Here is an 8,433-nt window from a genome sequence, read left to right on the forward strand (position 1 = left end):
TCTTTTAAGATAGAACAAACTTTGGCTGAAATTGATGTGGTTAAAACTATAGCTATTTCTTATATACTTTTTAGAAGTACTTGCACTCCAAGGAAAATGGAATCTTTTAAAAGATGAGAACTGAGATTACCTCTAAGTCAACACATTATCTATTTTTTAAAATTTTTTTTACATTATCTATTTTTGAAAGTAAATCTGTGCTAATGGAAAGCATTATTTTCCAGCATGAATTAAATTATTGGTGCTCTATATTTCCTGCTGGACAGAAAAGGTTTCCAGCACTATGGCGTTACATTTGCATTTTAACACACAGTTTTAGGCTGTTCCCTTAAAATTCAGAGAAATACAAATATATTATACCTGAGTATTCTTGAGAGAAATGTAAGTAGTCCATTATATTTTGCCAAGCATATTTATGGAACTTACAATAAAATCTGTAATATTTATAAATCAAACAGCCAACCAATAAAATATCTTATTTTTTCATAAAGTAGGATACATGCATCTATTTCATCATTGATAAGCTTATCTCATTTTTCTAGGACATCAATAATCTATTAGAGTTGTTTTCATTGTAGGAAGATTCTTAAATGCCAACATGTGAAGCTTATACAATAAGATACAGATGAAATGTCTAGATTCTTTGCCAGTATAGTCTTAGGAATAAAAGTCATTTTTTTAAAGTGACAAATTTACAACAAAAACATTACAGGGATGATTTTTCAAATTACATAATAACTCCATTGTGTGAAAACAAAATATAATAACAAAAAAGTTAGAGTTCCTTTATAATGAAATACTCTGGTTTAATTAAAGAAGGATTCAACTTGTAAAATGTAAATTTGTGTAGAACTTGCAGAAACAAATTTATTCAGGGAAGCTAGTAAATATGTAAAGATATTAGCGTTAAAAACAAACATGTCTGAAACACTCGATACTGTACTAGAGTCTATGAAGTTTTTTATTGTGACAGAGTCCACTCAGTAAGAATAATAAAGTAAAAAAAAAAAAGAATAATAAAGTAATCTTAACCTAATACTTGATGGTCATTATTTACAACATACCAGTAATTCAATTTGATTTGCTTTCAAATTTATATACTGATTTCTTCCATAGCCAAAATGTGGGGTAAAATACCACAAATGAGAGGGTTTGAAGAAGTTAATTATGCAAGAGGGCAGGCTTTCTAACTTCAAGTTTATCATTATTTATAATAATCATGGAAAATAAATTATGTGAGAAGTATTTATTGAAAATATATTAATGTTATATTTACTAAAGAAAAGGTATATATACCCAAACTTCTATTCCAAGATGTCTACTCCATCACAAAACTTGTTAGTTTTTTTTTTTAAAACATTTTATTTATTTATTCATGAACGACACAGAGAGAGGCAGAGACATAGGCAGAGGCAAAAGCAGGCTCCCTACATGGAGCCCAGTATGGGACTTGATCCCAGGACCCCAGGATCACAACCTGAGCCAAAGGCAGACACTCAATCACTGAGCCAAAACTTCTTAGCTCTGAGACATAACTTATATATTCAGCTTTCTTTTAAAATAGAGAATTCTATCTTCCAACAAGCTTTTATTAAGCACTAAGATTAAGGAAAAACCAGCTAACAGGATAGGAATGATTCCTTTACTCATGGCCTACAGTCCAGTGTAACGTCTTTCAGTCCCTGTTGGTTAGTGGATGTCTACTAAAGATATGGAATTCCTCATAAGAATTTTAATTTTTAAAATTTTAATCTGAAAAGATAAATAGATAAATGTAAGTATATTCTAAATAAGTGCTGTTTAGGACTTTCTATGGTAATGAAAGTGTTCAGTTTTATGCTGTTCATCACGGTAGCTACTAGCAGTACGTGGCTATTAAGTATTGAAATGGGACTTGTGTGACTAATGAACTGAGATTTTTATTTTATTTAAAATAATTTAAATTAAAATGTAAATATTCACATGTGCCTAGCAAATACTATCCTGGAAAGTGTAGGTCTAGATGCTCTCAGAGTTGAACAGTGGCATTTAAACTAAGCACTTCTGGACTGGGTTTTTGTTTATTTGTTTATAATCAGGCTTAACCATGTGAAGCCCAAATGATATCATGGTCTCCTATCTTATTAATACAGGAAGATTTCCAAGTAGTTTAAATATTGAAAGATGGTGGGAATTTTCAAGCATCACAAACTGGTAAATAAAAATACCGTACTCAAAAGGTCCAAAGCATAGTAGCAAGCATGCCATTCAGGTTATAAGTAGTGATTTGTGTCCATTTAAATAGCATTTAACTCCCAAATTAAATTACTATCAATAAATTGAATCATGAACTTTTAAAATCGAGAATTTAACTTGTAAATTTGCTTTGTGTATAAAGATTTATTTATTTTAGAGAGAGAGCGAGAGAGCATGCATGCACATACACACACAAAGACACAAAAATGAGAGGAGGGTTGGGGGAGGGAAAGAATCCCCAAACAGAATCCCTGCTGAGCACGAGCCAGAGGCCGGCTGGATCTTAGGACCCATGAGATCATGACCTGAGTGAAACTAAGAGTTGGACACTTAACTGACCACCTCCCAGGAACCCCAGGAACCCCTACTTGGTGTATTTGTAAAAGAGCTATAAGCCAAAGGGGTTTGCCCAGTTTTATGATGCACCTATTTAAATAACAATGTACTTTAAATATTTTATCAATACCAAAGAGATCTTTTTCTTTTCCTTGAAAAGGTATCATTAATCACTCAAAGTTTAGGAGTACTAGAGTAACAAATTATATATCAGTCATTATTCAACTAGGGTTTTTTTTTAAGATTTTATTTATTTATTCATGAAAGACAGAGAGAGAGAGAGGCAGAGACACAGGCAGAGGGAGAAGCAGGCTCTGTGCAGGGAGCCCGATGCCGTACTCGACCCCGGGACCGTGGGATCACACCCTGAGCCGAAGGTAGATGCTCAAACGCTGAGCCACCCAGGCATCCCCCAGCTAGTTTTATATATGTACGAAGCTTACAATTTAGGCAATTTATTTGAAATCCAATAGTTGATAAGTGATGGATTTAAGATATAAATACACATTATTTTTTTCTCCAGAATAGCATATTCAGTGTGATTGGTAAAATAATGGCTCCTCCAAAGATATCCACTTCCTAACCCCTGGAATCTGATAATATGTTACCTTAAACGGAAAAGGATAACTTGTAAATGTGATTAAGTTAGGAATTTGAAGACAGGAAGCTTATCCTAGATTATATGGTAAACCCGATGCAATCACAAGGGTCCTTTTAGGTGAAAGGGAAAGGTCAGAGTCAGAGAAGGAAATGTGACAATGGAAGCAGAGGTCAGAGTGATATGAGTAGAGACTACAAGCCAAATAATGCAAGTGGATACTAGAAACCGGGAAGGTCAAGGAAATAGATTGTTCCCTAAAGTTTCCAGGAAGAATGAATTTCTGCTAATATCTTGATTTTAGCCCAGTGAAACCCATATCAGACTTCTGACATTCAAAACTGTAAGATAATGCATTTTGTTGTTGTTAAGCAATTAAATTTCTAATAATTTGTTGCAATGGCATGAGAAAGCCAATAAAGCCAGCTTATTCAAGCAATGCCTGCAGATAATAGCATCCGTACAAGGTGGTTTAGGGTCCATTTTCATGTCCCTCAACCCAACCCCTTTCTTCCAGTTTAAGTGGCAATAAGAGGGAAATCTCATTCAAACACACTTAGGACACTCTCACAGAGCATTCTAATAAATGCATTCTTCTCCTTATCCATTATATTTCTGTTTAATGGCTAATTAATTATAGATTGGATAGATCTTTGAAAGCATTTAGCTTAACCACATCACAATCTGGCTCAACATCATCCACTTAAGTTTTTATCAGAAAACAAAACAAAATTAAATAGACATATTTGGTCTGGAAAAGAAGCTGGAAAACTTAGGATGTTGCAGAGATGTACAAATGGCCAACAGGTGTAAAAAACGTGCTTGACATCACTAATCATATGGTAAAAGCATATCAAAACCACAATAAGATTATCACCTGACACTTGTTAGATTGGTTATTATCAAAAAGAGAAAAGATAAATGTTGGTAAGGATTTGGAAAAAAGGATACTCTTTTACACCATTGGTAAAAATGTGAAATTTTGCGACTGCTATGGAAAACAGTATTGAATGTACCTCAGAAAGTTAAAAATAGAACTATAATATGATCCAGGAATCCTACTTCTGGGTATATATCCAAAGGAAATAAAATTAGTACCTATGAATATATTACATATGTATATATATATATATATGACTATTTTGCCATCCATATAAAGAAAAACATCCTGCCATTTGTGACAAGATGAATGAACCTGAATGACATCATGCTAAGTGAAATGAAGCAGACACAGGAAAACAAATGATCTCACTTATATAAAGAATCTAAGAATATTGAATTCATAAAAGTAGAAAGTGGAATGTTGGTGCTATTGGATAGGGGTGGGGAAAATGAAAAGATGTCAGTCAAATGATTTAAAGGTTCAATTATATAGGATGAATAAATTCTGGAGATCTAATATATATAGAATGGTGACTAAGTTAATAAGGTGACTATAAGTTAATAATATTAACTATAGTTAATAGTGTATTTTATACTTGAAATTTGCTAAAAGAATTGATCTTAGGGATGCCTGGTGGCTCAGTTGGTTGAATCGACTCTTGATTTGGGCTTAGGTCATGATCTCAGGGTCCTGGGATCAAGCACCTTTGGGCTCCAAGCTCAGTGAGGAGTCTGCTTGAGATTCTCTCTCTCCCTCTGCACCTCCTCCCACTCTCTCTCTCTCACTCTCAAATAAATAAATAAATACATCTTAAAAAAAACCAGAATTGATTTTAATGTTCTCACCACACGCAATCATAATTCTATGAGGTTATGGATGTGTCAATTAGCATTGTGTTAATCATTTCACATATCATATATATATAAAAAAATCACACTGTACACCTTAAGATATACAATAAAAATATTCTTACATCAAAACATCACACTGTACACCTTAAAATATATAATAAAAATATTCTTACTTTTCATAGGTTGCTGGAGAATTTTAATGTTGATATAGATATCACATAAAATGACTCAATTATATATATAAAATGGTTAAAAAAATAAAATAAAATACCATTTAATTCCCTCCCCCCCCCAATAATATTCTGTATGTTAAATTTGCTGATCCATGTTTTACTGGAGAAAGGGCAACATCTTTTTCCCACCACATACACTTAGTTCAGTAAATGGTGTAATCACCCTGCTAGTCTCATGATGGTGCTATTTCCTGTTTTTTCACATTCAAATTTTAATTTCTTTCTAATGTGTAGTTTTTAAGATTAGAAAGTTTTTAGATTATTCACTAAGAATATATATATATTTAAGAACCATTTTTACTTTATTTAAATATATTCAAATAACTCTTTGTAATAGGGAAATAACAAAATCACTTACATTGATAAAAGTCCCAAATTTACAAAGTTGATGAGTTTTTGGTCTTTACATAAAACTTGCGATTGGTAAAGCAGCTAGTGATTACCATTTTATAGCTGAAAAAATTGGCATCTAGATATGTCAACATGCTAAAGTCATGTAGATGATGAAGTGGTAAATCTGCACCTTAAGCCCAGTTCTTGGCATTTCCTTCACTAAGATTGCTATTTTAGCTCATTGGTGAGCCGATCAGTAAAATGCAACAAGTACACTAACACCTAGAAAATTAGAATTGTCCATCTGGAGAAACAGTTGATTTCATTATAGAACTTCGGGTAGAATATTAGGAATGGAGAGCAGCCTGGGTGGCTCAGTGGTTTAGCGTCACCTTCAGCCCAGGGCCTGATCCTGGAGTCTCGGCATTAAATCCCACATCGGGCTCGCTGCATGGAGCCTGCTTCTCCCTCTGCCTGTGTCTCTGCCTCTCTCTCTCTCTCTCCGTGTCTCTCATGAATAGATAAATAAAATCTTAAAAAAAAAAAAAAAGAATATTAAGGAAGGAAACCAGCAGTTGTTGTGTTGGAACTTAGATATAAATTTCAAAATTTTACTTCATTAACTTCATTTTCCTTAGGTTTTATCTATATCACTGAAAAATATCTCATATTTGAACATTTTCATATAATTTATAGCTGGCTATTCATTTGCATATTATGGTGTCCTTCCTTGCAATTGTTGATAGATGTATTGTCTATGTAATACTTGGTAATACATGCTTGGCATTTGTATATTATTCAATTTAGTCTTCATAACAATATTCTGAGTTACATATTATTTTTTGCCTAGAATCTGAGACACAAAGATCGAATATCCTCCACATGCTTATACAACATGGTAATGGTCTTCTCACAACCTTACTTTCCACCAGATTGTCTACCATTGAATTTGAAGTGAGTTATTGACTTTTGACGATAGATCTCTGCAAATCAAGTAAAAGAGGATCCCTTGGAGAGAACACGTTGTTTCTTTTCTATAAAATATTCCTTTCCTAAGTGATATCTAGTGACTGATGTGAGTGATCTCTCCATGTGATAAGAATAGCAGGTAATAACAGTGTTTTAAAGGAGAAATGCCAAAGTCCCAGGGAAACCTTTAATCAAATACATAAGAGTGGACAAAGGAAGGACTGAAGGTGACCCTGGTAGCGATGACCACAGAGCCAGCCAATGAACGCGAAAGCCACTACAAACAGGACAATGGCCCAGGTTAGAATGCCATAGGGGAATTGGAAAACAAAATTAGTTCCTGGAGGAGGGTACACGTTACAGCATGACTCTTAACATGGCATTGATGGGAGATAGAGGAGCAGTATGGGTGAAACCAGTTTCCTGAGATAGAATGATACTTGGGAAGGCATCTCATTTACTTGATACATTTTGATTCCTGAAAGTAATGTATATGGATTCTTATTTCTGTGCATCTTTTGAAAGTAAAGGTCATGGTCATACAAAATGAAGCATATGTTGTCTGTTTTGTTCTCTGATGGATTTTGATCATATAGAACAGTTTTGACACATTGTAGGCTCCCAGTAAGTATTTCTTGGATGAATGAATCAATAAATCATTGTACGTGAGCCACCTTCAGCATCACAAAAATAGCAATGCATTTGCTTGACACATGTATGTAGCATCTACTTTTAGAAGAAATCTAAAAAGCTGTAGAATAATCTTAGCCTAATCTCCTCAATTTATAAATACAAATGAGGTCTAGGGGCACCTGGGTGGCTCAGTCAGTTAAATGTCCAACTCTTGGTTTCTATTCAGGTCATGATCTCATGAGTTCTGGTATTGAAAACTGTGTTGGGCTCTGTGCTCAGTGCTCAGTGGGGGAGTCTGCTTGAAGATTCTTTCCCTTTGCCCCTCTACCCCCTCTTTTGCATGTGCATGCATGCTCTCTATCTCTCTCAAATTAATTAATTAATTAATGCATGCATGGGTTATATATAATATATATGAAAATGCAGATAAAGATTCAGTGTCTTATGCAGCCTTATGACCTTGGTAAATATTTGTTGAGTAGCTGAAAGGACAGGAACTACATTTAGAAGACACTCTGGGTACTAGGTTAGTTTATGGCTCTTCTCTAGGGTCCTGTACCTGTCAGTAGTCCTTTGATTTTATGAGAAGCTTTCTGGAAATTCTCAGCAAAAATATTTGGCATATGTACATATGCTTTTAAAAAATAGCAGGACCTAGAATGTATTCATCTCCATAGTGATTTTTCGTAGATTGGGGCACAAACATTGGGGCTAATGTGTTTCACTGAATATGAAGAGTTCACAGAGCCATTGGAAGAAAGAACTCAGCCTCTGGCCACTCTGAGTACAAATGAAATGCCATCCAAGTACAACGTGTTTCCTTGGGATCAGAGCATGTTAGACCTTGGGCAAAAATAGCTGACCTATCTGTTCTAGGGAGGCTGAACCAGAAAATCAGAGAAACGATGTATCAGACTTAAACCCAGGTCAGTGGATGAAAGTCATTCCTGAGGCAAAATGGTATCTTATGCCTATGGCTCAGTCTCAGTAGACAAGAATAGTTTTTCTTTTCTTTTTTTTTTTTTTTTAAGATTTTATTTATTTATTTATGAGGGACGGGGAAGGAGAGGGAGGGGCAGAGAGACTCTCAAGCAGACTCCCTGCTGAAGGAGGAGCCAGATATGGGACTTGATCTCATGACCTAGATATCATGACCTGAGCCAAAATCAAAAGTTGGATCCTGAGTCACCCAGGTGCCCCTTTTTTTTATATAGATAAAACATTGTAAATGTTTTCTGTGCCAAGTAGACGCAGAAAAGGAAATGATTCATACATGTTTTAGTAAAAGCCCATCTTGGGCCCATTGGAAAATAGACAATGTTGCTATTTTATAAAACACTATGTGTGTTATTAACTGCATGT

This window comes from Vulpes vulpes, chromosome 8 (genome assembly GCF_048418805.1).
Source record: "Vulpes vulpes isolate BD-2025 chromosome 8, VulVul3, whole genome shotgun sequence".
NCBI lineage: Eukaryota > Metazoa > Chordata > Mammalia > Carnivora > Canidae > Vulpes > Vulpes vulpes.